Below are 12,390 nucleotides of genomic sequence, written 5' to 3'. Positions count from 1 at the left end.
TTTCACTAAAATATATTCCACTTTAAAAAACAAAAACACCTCCTTTGTGCTTCTTTCTTTTCTTTTGTATTGAATTTATTGAGGTAGCATTGGTTAATAAAATTATACAGGTTTCAGGTGTACAATTCTATAAGACATCATCTGTATACTGTATTGTGTGTTCACCACCCCAAGTCAAGTCTCCTTCCACCACCATTTATCCCCTCATACCCTCTTCTAACTCACCCCACCCCCCTTTCCTGCTGGTCACACCACACTGATGTCAGTGTCTATAAGGGTTGTTGTGGGGGGTTGTTTGTTTGTTTGCTTTTTGCTTCATCTCTTCACCTTTTTCACCCAGCTGCTCAAACCACTCCCCTCTGACCGCTGTCAGTCTGTTCTCTCTGAGTCTGTTTCTGTTTTGTTTGTTAATTAGTCTGTGCTTCTTTAACTATAAAATTGTGACCACGGATACTTACCCCATTTCAGAAGGGCTTTGATGACTCATGACATGTGTAAGGTGCACTGAGGGCCTTGATGGAAGGCCCTCCATCTGTTGCAGAGTATAATTAATGTTATGAGTTTACCGAAAGAAACATAAGAGTCATTGTTAAAGAGCATCACAGGGGCTGTCTCCTCCTTCAGTCATAAGACACCTCTGATGTGGCAGAAGGTAATAATTTATAGGAGCGACTAAAGACAACTTGGACATGAAAAGAGTTCGTTGTTTTTAAATTCAACACAGTCTTTTTATTAATTAGAGGAAGCAGCCATGGCACTGTATTCAACATGTTTTATTTTTAAACTAATAATAAAAACAATTAAGTACCATGCTCTAGAGAACATGTTGGATTCTACGAATGCTAAAGAAAGTAATGTAATATTCATATGAATTAGGCAAGCTCATCTTTAGGGAGTTCAGTCGCGACAGATCTGAAAAATTCCTGTTCCTTTGGGCAGGAATGGAGAGATATCACTTCCATTCTCTTTAATTCTACAACACACTACAGCAATGTCTCGAGAAAAGGCATCCATTCCAAGGCTATAATCTTGATTGCTTGGCATTCCAAGTGAAGGGTTTCCTTAACCCCAGCACCTCCTCTGCAAGGCAGGGAGAACTCTGGGAAGGTCTCGGGGTCTAGAGGAGGACTGTCAGACAGTTCCTTCTGACAGGTCAAGCCACACAGCACCATGTACATTTACCGTAGCTGCTTAATAAATGTAATTGATAATGTTGACAATAATGCTGAAGATGGTGTTACCGATCGAGGTCTGTGGTTATTTTGACAACTTGCAGATGAGAGGTAATTGTACTCACAAATGATCCACAGTTGATAATTTAGTGCCTTTCACCTTCAATGAAAGAGAGAGGAAAGGAAGGAAGAAAATTTCTATTCTTATTCCAGTCATGTCCAACATTATAGGCAAAAATAGAGAAAAAGGATAAATTGATAAGCTTTCTGAGAAACTAATTAAATTCGTATTTATCTATATATTGTTCAAAAGCCAAGTTTGAAGTAATAAGATAATAATAAAATGAGAATAAAATATTATAGATGTCCCTTCCATTTTTATCATGTTTCTGGCATTAGTCTGTGTTGCTATTAGAAGAATATGATTCCATTTTTCACAAAATTAAACCATTGGAGTGTTTGGAGAGAGAAGGAGGGGTCAATAGGCAAAGCACAGGAGATTTTTACGGTACAAAATTATTCTGAATATTGCTATAATGGTGGATACAGGGCATTTGTCAAAACCCATAGACCTGGATGACACAAAAAGTAAATCTTAATGTAAGCTACAGACTTTAGTAATAATGATATATCAATACCAGTTCATTGGTTGTAAAAATGTACCACAATAATGCAAGATGTTAATAATAGGGGAAATGTAAGGGCGGAGCAGAAAGAAGGTAATGGAGGCTCTCTGAACTTTCTGCTCAGTTTTCTCTGGAAACCTAAACTGCTTTTAAAAGTAAAGTCTATTTAAATTTAAAAAAATTAAATCATTGCCCACTGTATAAAAGAAGAGAAAACTTTTATATTACTATAGATACACATTCAATTTATACAAAAGGAGGCCAAGGAAGTTATGACTGTTCCTTTAACCTGTGTGTGTGTGCCATGTTCAATATTAGCATGAAGTTCTTAGTTTCTTCTGAACCAAAAACTAAATTGAAGTACCAGTTTTTAAAGTGATTCTGTGAGGATCACCATTAAATTTACACTTCTATCCCTCAATCCAGAACCAAAGCTAAATATTCTCCACCATAATAAAATGTCTATATGTTTGACCAATATAGATACCAGGTAAACAAGGGAATAGCTAGACCACATGGACGACTGAACTACATATTCTGGGATTGTTGTACTTCCAATCCTGGAAATATTCTGACCCAAGATCTAAATGTCACAGAAAAGTAGATGTGAATTCACTGGTCTTTAAGGTAAGTCATCTGGAATCAAATGGTTATGGTATAGTAATAATATTTCATATTTATGCAGTGTCTTTGTGTCCTGAATCATCTCACGAATGGGTAGTTCAATGAAATCATAAAAAACAACATCAGTTACAAGGAACCATTGTGTTAAGACTTTAAGGATTCCCAAGGCCAAAACTTGCAAGCTCTGTAACAACTAAACCTAAATTTAAAGAAACACGCTCATCGTCCTCCTTCAGATGTCATTGTCCTGTAAGGCTGTGGGGTGGAAATGTAGTAAGCAAAGTGTTCTGATGTGGCCAACCCAGGAAAAATTAAGAAACAAGTCAAATTTGACTTTGGCATTCCTCAAGGGATAGCTAATTTTCTTTTTCTCAGAAAGAGGTCCTTGGTACCCCCACAACCCAGAGGTTTTTTTCTTCCTGCCCTTAAAATATGTGCAGCTCCTGCCTCACCTCAAGCTGATTACTTTAAGATAGGGCTCCACCGTGGTAACCTGTATGGGCTCACCCTCCTCATTAGTGTTCCAGCTGCTTCGCCAGTACCATCCACTGATTCACTCATTCTTCATTCACTCATTTGTTTCTTACACTCATTCACTCATTTAATCATTCAACAAATACATGTTTGTTGCCTACAATAAACCAGACGCCAGTCTTGGGCTCCAGGATATTTCAAACAATAAGAGACATGTGGTGTTTGCACTCATGGAGTTTAGTTTATCCAGAAATGCTAACATTAAATGTATCATTTGAATGAGTATTTAATTACATTATTAATAAGTGCTACAAAGGAAAACACAGGGTTCTGAGAACATTTAAAATAGAGAGACCAAACCTGAAGATGTCTGAGTAAGAGTTAGCCCAGAGAACTTTAAAGCTGTGATTTTTTTTTATTTGGCCTACCCTGTCATCAGCATGCTGAAATCTGCTAGTCTTACAATTCATCTCTTTAGGACAAAGCTCCCTATTCCTTTGAAAATGCAATTAGCTAGTCTGATTCACCATAGTGTTGATCATAGTATTGAAACAATGTGGAAAAACTCCTGGAGCTACCTTCAGAAGACTCTCTTGTCTGCTAGCCCCATACGTTCCTATCAGAGGAGACATCAAGCCCCTCTGATGTTCATAGATCAATATTTCTAAATGGGAAAACATGAGGTCGATTATGATAGGAGAGCTGATAGACAAGCTAATTTGGACAGAGTGGTTCCTGCTGCCTCCTTAACCTTTACCTGGGGTTAGACCCAACAGTGAGCCTCAGACAGATGTCACTGAGACAAGGACATCAATGGTACATTTCAGGTCTCATGATTGGCTCATACCAGAAGAAAAGTCCCTGAGAAAAATCAGTGACCCACTTCAATAATGATGACCCCTTAGGTTACACAGAAACCCCTCACTGTTATCTCTTGGCTTGGGGATACCTAATCAGGTATCCCACTGAAAGGCACCAATGGCATCATGGGCGAAACTAAAGTGTCTGGCATCAAGGCAAGCAGAGGCCACTGTCCCTTTTCTAAACCCTCCTCCCACAGAGCTAGCAAGCTGGTATCATATCTGAGACTCTATCAACCTTTCTAATACTGGTTGACCCACCTTGGAGATCCCCAGAGATGCCACCCCACCCAATTTATCGGCCCAACCAAAGTTGCTTTTCCTTATGAATGGCTGGTCTTGCCTCATGCTTCACAACTTGCTAAAATAAATTTTCTCTAACAAGCAACAGCTGGCCTCAGTGAGCCCCAGGCCCAGCACTAGTAACAGCCAGCCTAGATTCACAGCTTGGCTTTGCCTGCGATTCTCCAAGCCTAGCACAAGTAGCAGACATCTCAGAATGCTCTATAGCTCATTCAGGGTGGCCCCAGGCAGAATATAGGTGGAGCTGACCTTGGCCTGCACCACCTTGGAAATCCCAGAGCCTGCATATTCAGTCGACAGCTACAGACCACATTGGAGCGCCACCACCCTGCACCTTCACGGCTGATCTTCCACAGAGAGTAGAGATTGGTGGTCAGTGGTCACAGCCAGTCCTTGCAGTCGACTGGCCTGGGTCAATGATCTGCCAACAACAACCAAGGCTCAACTACAAGAGGAGGTGTACTCAGCCCACACAAAGGATGCACCTCAATTACCCAGCTTGGGTGATAGGGGAGGTTATGCTACTGGATACCTACAGGACACCTACTACATTAGGCCACACTATCAAGATACAGAGTCAAAACAGCTCTACCTAATATAAAGAAACAAACGCAGGGAAGCTACAAAACGAGGAGACAAAGAAACATGGCCTAAATGAAAGAATAGATCAAAACTCCAGAAAAAGAAGTAAATTGGAGAAATGCAATCTGTCAGATGTTGAGTTCAAAACACTGGTTATAAGAATGCTCAAGGAACTTAGGACCTCAGCAACATAAAAAAGATCCAGTCAGAAACAGAGGATACACTAATTGAAATAAAGAACAATTTACAGGGAAACAACATTAGAATGGAGGAAGTTGAGAATCAAATCAATGATTTGGAATATAAGGAAGTAAAAAACAGCCAATCAGAACAACAAGAAGAAAAAAGAATCCAAAAAAAAGAGGGATAATTTCAAGAGGTCAAACACGCACATCATAGAAGTGCCAGAAGGAGAAGAGAAAGAGCAAGAAATTGAAATCTTTATTTTGAAAAAATAAAGAAAACTTCCCTAATGTGGTGAAGAAAATAGACATGCAAGTCCAGGAAGCACAGAGCTTCCCAAACAAGATGGATGCAAAGAGGCCCACTCCAAGAATTAAAATGCCCAAGGTTAAAGATAAAGAGAGAATCTTAAAAGCAGCAAGAAAAATGAAGTTAGTTACCTACAGGGGAGTCCCCATAAGACTGTTAGCTGATTTCTTAAAAGAAACTTTGCAGGCTAGAAGGTATTGGCAAGAAATGTTCAAAGTCATGAAAAGCAGGGACCTACAGCCAAGATTGCTCTACCCAGCGAAGCTGTCATTTAGAATTGAAGGGCAGATAAAGAGCTTCCCAGACAAGAAAAAACTAAAGGAGTTCATCACCACCAAACCATCACTATATAAAGTGTTAAAGAGACTTATTTAAGAAAAAGAAGATCAAAACTATGAGCAATAAAATGGCAAAAAATACATATCTATCAACAATTGAATCTAAAAATCAAACTAAGCAAACAGGAAGAACAGAAGCAGAATCATGGATACAGATAGTGTTTTGATGGTTGTGAGATAGGATTGGTTGTAGGAGAATGGGTGAAGAGATGAAGGAATTAAGAAGTACAAGTAGGTAGTTACAGAATTGCCAAGGGAATGTAAAGTACAGTTACAGTATAGGAAATTCAGTAGCCAAAGAACTTATACACATGACCCATGGGCATGAACAATGGTGTGGGATTGCCTGAGGGAGTGTGGGGGGTGCTGGGGTGGGGAGCAAAGGAGGAAAAGTCAGGACAACTATAATAGCATAATCAATAAAATATAATTTTAAAAAAGAAGTCAGCCAATAAAAATATATTGAATGAATAGATTAATTGTGTCCCAATATCCTTGTACAAAATGCCTTCCCTCTTTTTATACTTTAACTTCCCTGGACCTCATTTTTCTGTGACTAAAATGAAGAAGTTGAACTAGATGAACTTTGAGTTTCTTTTCAGCTCCTATAATCTATTCATGTAAATGAGTGATAAAGGTTTAATCAAACCTTATTATTCTCAGAGATTGCTTCTCCTTCCAGAAATTATAATGCTCATAGGCCTACAGCTCTTCCCAGCTCTGGATAAGTCCCCAAGTATCTCATGATCTGCCTTTCTCCACACCCCCACCCTTTCCCTAGCACCTTGTCTCAACATGAGAACCCCTCACTTCTTCTCTAAGTTCCTCAGATGCTTTTTGTTTTTCTGGGCCTCGAAAATGTGCATATTCTATTCCTTCTGCCTGAAAGAAAGTTCTGACACACTTGTTGCCAGACTTTGTCTTTAGCTAGAAAATATTTACAGCATGGAAAAACAGTACAGACACCAATCACTCACAACTCAGAATTAACACTTCAGTTTTGCTCTATTGTCCACCAATCTCTCTTTTTTTTTTAGAAGTGTTGAGTTGAATACCTTACCTTTATCCAGCCTTCTTCCCTAGTAGAAAACACCATTCTGTGTTGTGTCTTCTGCTTTTACATTACATGTATATATTTATAAATACTATTTGGAACTGTTTTGTAAACTGTTAAACTTATGCATATGGAATGCTCTGTGTTTTGATTTGCTATTTGCTCTTATTGGTTAACATATTTTCTGACATCGTCTATGTTGATGACATGTAGAGCCAGCTCATTCACTTAAGCTTTTATTTCCATGTGTGAATAGAGCACAATTTAATGATTCATTCAATTACTGAATGTACATTCAAGCTATTGCCAGTTTTGTGTTTTCACAAATAGCATCACGAGAACAATCCTCTTAAATATTTCTTTGGTCAGGTGTGAGAGAGTTTCTCTCGAGTTTATATGCTTAAGCATAGAATTACCGGGTCACAGATTATATGCATCTTCAAATTTACTGGAGACTTGGAAGTCATATAAGTGACTAAGAATTAGTATACGGAATACATAAGAATTCCTAAAAATGGGAAAGCTAAAATTACCCAATCAAAAAATGAATGAAGGATATAAATAAGCAACTGGATAAAGAAAAACCACAGTTGGCCAATAAATATTAGAAATATGCTCAACCCAGTAATCAGGGGAATCCACATTAAAACAAACAAACTCAAAAGTGGGCTACTATTTTATACATTTCAGAGTGGCAAGACTTTAAAAGCCTGAGAAAAAAGAATGTGGAGCCAGCACTGTAGGAGTCATGCTGTGGGAAGTGACCCATCCTTTCTGGGACTTCGTTGTTTCATCTACAAAACGAGGATGGTCTCTAAGAATCCTGAAGCCCTACGTTTCCTGAACCTCCTCTCTCTGTTCAATGAAACATGACTTCAGCAACACTGGATTCGGGAATGAAGGAGACATTATTATTTGTGCAGTGAGGCAGGGCCTGCTAGTATGGATAGACCTTGTTTTGATGCATTCATTTGCTCTTTTCTTTCCCCCAAATATGTAGTAACCACCTACTACATATTGTACATTTGGCAAGTCCTTGGAGGGAGAGTGAAAAATTAAAATACTAAAGAGATAGTCACATACTCAGAGAGGAATGTCATGATGTGCTGAGTGCAGGGGGCACTATAACCCAGAGTTGAAACATTAGAGAAGGATTCCTAAACAAAGTCACATCTAAAGGAGACTTGGAGGTTGAGTGACATCATTCATATAAAGAGGAGCAAATATAACCAGGGAAAAAGCAACAAACAGCACGAGGGAAGATCAAGAGGTAAGAGAGCATATCTGAAGGGTGTTATTCAAAAGGTGAAGGGTAAAGAGATAAGGCCATAGGTGTACACAGGGACCAAGGATATATGAACTTTGTAAGTAATGTTAAAAGGTTGAGTTGTCATCCTAAGAGCAAGAGGGGGAGCCATTGATAGCTTTAAGGCTGGCAGGTTTGAGGTATAGTTTGGAAATGTCAGTCTCCATGGCCGAGGGCAAGGAGCCTAGCTACAGATCCAGGCAGGAAAGGTGCAGAGCTTTGCGCTGCAAGTGCCAGAGAAGAAGGAGTGAAGTAGAACCAGTGAGTTGTGTTGAGTAAAGGGAGGTAAAAAACCAGAAGGGCTCCTAGGTTTCTGGCTTGAACAAATGTGGTAAATGCAATGCTATTCACTGAGATGCAGGTCACAGGGCCGAAGGGGGTGTGTAGCTGATGACAGTTTGGGGCAGGTTGAGTTTGAAGCAGGTGGGGGACATCCAAGAGCAGATGTGACTCTGAGACCCTAATGAGTGGTGTTGCCTCAAGATTTAGATTTGAGAATCCTTGCTATATAGTAGGCAATTGAAATTCTACTAATAGGTAATGTTATCTAGCTAGGACATCTAGAATGAGAGGAAAGAGCAAAGGACACTAAAAGCAAAACAAGAGAGTAGTTTTATACACACACACACACACACAGCTGCTGAGATCCACAAGAATTTTTTATCACCAAATACATTCTTCTTGAAGTTTGGCCTTAGCAACAATAACTTGTCAGAGAAGCCCCATGATGGTTTATGGACTTACCCTACACCAGAGCCGGCTTTAAGAGATCAATTTATGACTACCCTGGGGCATTGAGGTGAGCTGTGGGAAATCTGTCTTGCAGTTTCTACAGTCTCCTAGGAGTGTCTGCCCTGCTAGAAAGTGTCATTTCTGGCTGCATCATGCTTGTCACTCACACCTGCACGGTCCTGGTGGAGGAAACCCTCCATCACCTTGCCCTGCAGTGCCCAATAAGAGCTAACAGAGAGCTGCCAGATGATGCTACAGAGAAAGGGAAGGAAAGTGTCCTGTTAACAGCAGTGGAAACTCCTGAGACACAGACTGCAATGGCACATTTTTTAAAATTACCCAAAAACGATAAGGACAACTCTCCAATTTTAGAAGAAAACAAAAGCCAACTGAGAATCACTCTGGGACCTAGTCCAGGATGGACCAAGACCTGTCGCCTCTGGAAGGGCACTTTCTCCTGGGGCTGGGCCAGCAGTGCCAGCTCCGAAGTCCTCCAGAGAAAAGCAGGGCCCAGGAAGTGGTCCCTGCTTCTCTAACCCGTTCCAGCCACCAGGCCTTCTCGGACATGTACCCTTTATACTCACCAGTCCAGTCTCTGCTCACTGACCAAGCGTACATGTCCCTGTACAAATAAAGACCTTGACACATCGCTGCTTCTATTATTTAACAACAAAACAGAAGAAGAAGACCTCTGGTGTTTGTTTGTTGCCTCCCTACCACAAATTGCACGAATTACAAAGGAGGACACTTGGGGCATCTTCAAACAACTGCCTCAGTGAACTCAGTGAGATGGTGGCACCCACAAAACAAGAAATAGATGATGGGGTGCCGGGGAACGTGAGCTCCTAGGGGACAGGAAGTAGAGACCTTGATCTCCTGTAAATATTTTCAAAGCAATAACAGAGAGGGGGGGGGAATACACAATGACGATATATGTCAAAACATTGTCACTGGAAGTGTATGTTCTAAAAGGTTAAGAGGAAGAAAAGGGCAGGCACTGTATATAGAAATTTTTAGTCATGTTTTCAAATCACTCATGGGATTGAGGTGCTGAAAGGCCTTGAGGCCGGGGATTTATGCATAATCGGATCATTCAAAAACACATAAATGGCTGCCAGAGCAAAGTACAATGTTCACTTTTGAAATCACAAAAAAAGCTTTGTTTTAAGTAGGCTGAATTGACTAAAGTTTAGTTGCAGTGAAGCATGTTTTTGCTTTGGGTGTCATTATTTAGTTTGGCATCCTTGCCAAGGAAACCTTTTTCTTACTTCAACTGTTGTTTTTCTTCTGCTGCTACAACTGTGAAAGTCGAGGCGAGATTCTGATGCTGTGTATTTAAATGAGAGCTGGCTCCCTGTTTACCTTTGATTCTGAGGAAGGGAGTGGGGGAGCATAGGGTCTTGACGGCTTGCCAGGACTTGTAAAGCTGATAGATGTGTGCCTTGTCTCCTGAATAATCTGGAAAATCCAGTTTAGCTTGTTGGATCAAAGCGTTTGCAAGTCAGTTGAGAACACTTGCATGCAATAACTATAGATACTGTATACATCGACCAGCCAAAGGCCAAGAAGCTAATAGCTTTGCCAGAGATAAAGGATTATGTATGTTATGCTTGTGAATACCAAAGGAAGGAATTCTCCATTTTCATATTGTACTGGTTAGACATTCAGACAAACAACATACTCTAAATCCTAAGGATTTAAGGCATGACAAAAAACCTTTTAAAATCCTGCTGCTATCTGCCCATTTAAATCCAGTGTGGAATGAGGGCATAAACTACACACTTCCTACCGACAGTCCATCAGGAGAGAGGAGCAGAGTCTGACGAGGTTACGAATTGAAGTCTCCTATTTTTAGAGTCGTTTTGCATCCAGAGCTTCTGGCCGCAACACCTGCAGGGACAAGACAACTTTGATTGAGATTGATGTAGAGGCCTGGCATGCATTCCTTCTCGGACATCCTCCTTTTGGGCAAGTTGGTCATGAGGGAAAAACTTGTTTTCTCTGCCAAGAAATGATTCCCTGGATCAGAAAGCTGTATGTCATGACGTGAGAAATGAGAAAAACTAAAACCAAAACAGATTTGTCAGATCGTCTGCATCTGGTCTTTCCCATGAAATAACAACCTGCCTGGCTCTCACAGATTTATTTCAACGCCTGTGTTTTTAGTTTGATTTAACTCGCTTCGAAGACAGCACCTCTGTTGGCAAAATCATGGACAACTAATTGACTACACCTTCAGCCGGTGTTTCCCATTTTTTCAGATATTATTAAATAGTCCCCTAAAAGGTGATCCCCTCGATGACGTCATGGGAGTGGAGAATATTGTGGATACCTGCAAGGGAACGTCACTTTGGCCGGTGATGATTTCCTAATATAGACACTGTTTCAGTTATGATGCCCCATGAAACAACCGCTGGGGAAAGCTCCAAACACACACAGACACCTGGCACAGTGACCTGGCATTAAACTAAATTACAGGTACAGCGGTGACATATGTAAACGAATCTGCCAGTACAAGTTACTGGATGTTATGTGCCGTGCACAATAAGAGGCAATGCATTATTCAAGTTTTGTCCTAATTAAAGAACTACTTTGTTGCTAAGAATCAGTGTATTAAAAACATACGTTCTTATTAACTGCGTTCCCAAGAGTTAGAAAGATGAGAGGTTGGATCTCAGGTTTCAGGGACCTATTATTAGGTTCTCAAAGTATTTTCTTAATCGCGTGCATTTTTTGAGCGAAGCCCTGAGTCCACATCACATAAACAAGGTCTGACTGTGGGGTTTTAAACGGCTATCTTGGGGTTTTCTTCTTTCCGCCCTGTTTTTTCTTCTCACTCCACCAAATTTCACTGCTTGGAATCAGGGCCTGAACCAAAGTTAAACATCATAAAGAAATTTGCTTAGTAAAACAGGACTTTTATTGACTGAAAAGCATTTTTACAGTGTAATCTGCATTTTTGTAAGTCCTTGTGGAAAATCCCCTCTGACTGAGGGGTGCTTAAAGACTTAAATGAGCGCATTGCCCGTGAAGCTTCGTAAGTCGAAGCAAAGGGGGCAGAGGTGGCAAAACTGATATGTCTGACATCCTCCCCCTCACCCCGCAACCCCCCACAAGTCCGCTGTTACCAACAGAACAAAAAGACTGCTTTTATGGACCGCCCTGCAGATTGGCTTCATCTGCCCGCCTGGCCCCTGGATCTCCGGGCCTGTTCTCTGCTCAGCAGGGAGACACGGACAGACCAGATGAGCTGAACCATCCCTGCTCTAAGGACCCCTTCCCAGATTCTCCGTTTTTGCTCATAACCTCCGTCTTCTCAACCCTCCCTAGCTTTTGCACCCCACCCCCAAGATTTTTCTCTTTGACACATTTTTTTTGAATTTCTGAAGACTCATTTCTCCACAGGATCCTTCCCTTTCTCTCAGCCTAGAATGGCTGAAACTCAAAAGCACTCCCTTCTCCCCGTGCATTTCCCTGATAGTACACCACCCCCTTAATCCCGAGCTTTGGACTTCCTCTTTCTCTTGTTTCCTGGCTCGTGCATGCCAGTGATTTGTCCAAATGGGAGTGGATTCAATTTCACCCTTTCTCATTTGCACCTTGATAGGTTTTCTTGAGTGGATGAGAATGAGGTGAAATTACAGTTAATTTGCCAGAAATTATATACTCCCATGACAGCATAGAACATGTGAACATTCTCAGTCATGTGTGCACGGTGGAGAACCTCTGAGAGCCATTGGTGAGCATGCTTTCCTGGCCCGTTTTTACTAAGTTTGCTCTGTATTTGAAATATTGTGCTCTTACATAGGGCAGTTTTTCCTGGTATT

General features: G+C 40.8%; 1 long non-coding RNA gene across 2 annotated transcripts in view; it reads right to left on the bottom strand.

Annotated features, from left to right (window-relative positions):
* The window catches only part of LOC123480522 (uncharacterized), a 71,538-nt gene that overhangs the window by 35,031 nt on the left and 24,117 nt on the right, over nucleotides 1-12,390 (bottom strand). Inside the window, exons 3-4 of one of the 2 annotated variants that reach the window (XR_006656558.3) lie at nucleotides 10,353-10,453; nucleotides 795-1,332 (exon numbers count right to left, since the gene is read on the bottom strand). This is a non-coding gene — a long non-coding RNA (uncharacterized lncRNA). Of the gene's footprint in view, nucleotides 1-794; nucleotides 1,333-10,352; nucleotides 10,454-12,390 lie in introns of those variants that run through there. The other variant, XR_006656560.3, reaches the window with a different exon arrangement.

This window comes from Desmodus rotundus, chromosome 13 (genome assembly GCF_022682495.2).
Source record: "Desmodus rotundus isolate HL8 chromosome 13, HLdesRot8A.1, whole genome shotgun sequence".
Lineage (NCBI taxonomy): Eukaryota > Metazoa > Chordata > Mammalia > Chiroptera > Phyllostomidae > Desmodus > Desmodus rotundus.
This window is presented reverse-complemented; position numbering and strand designations above follow the sequence as displayed.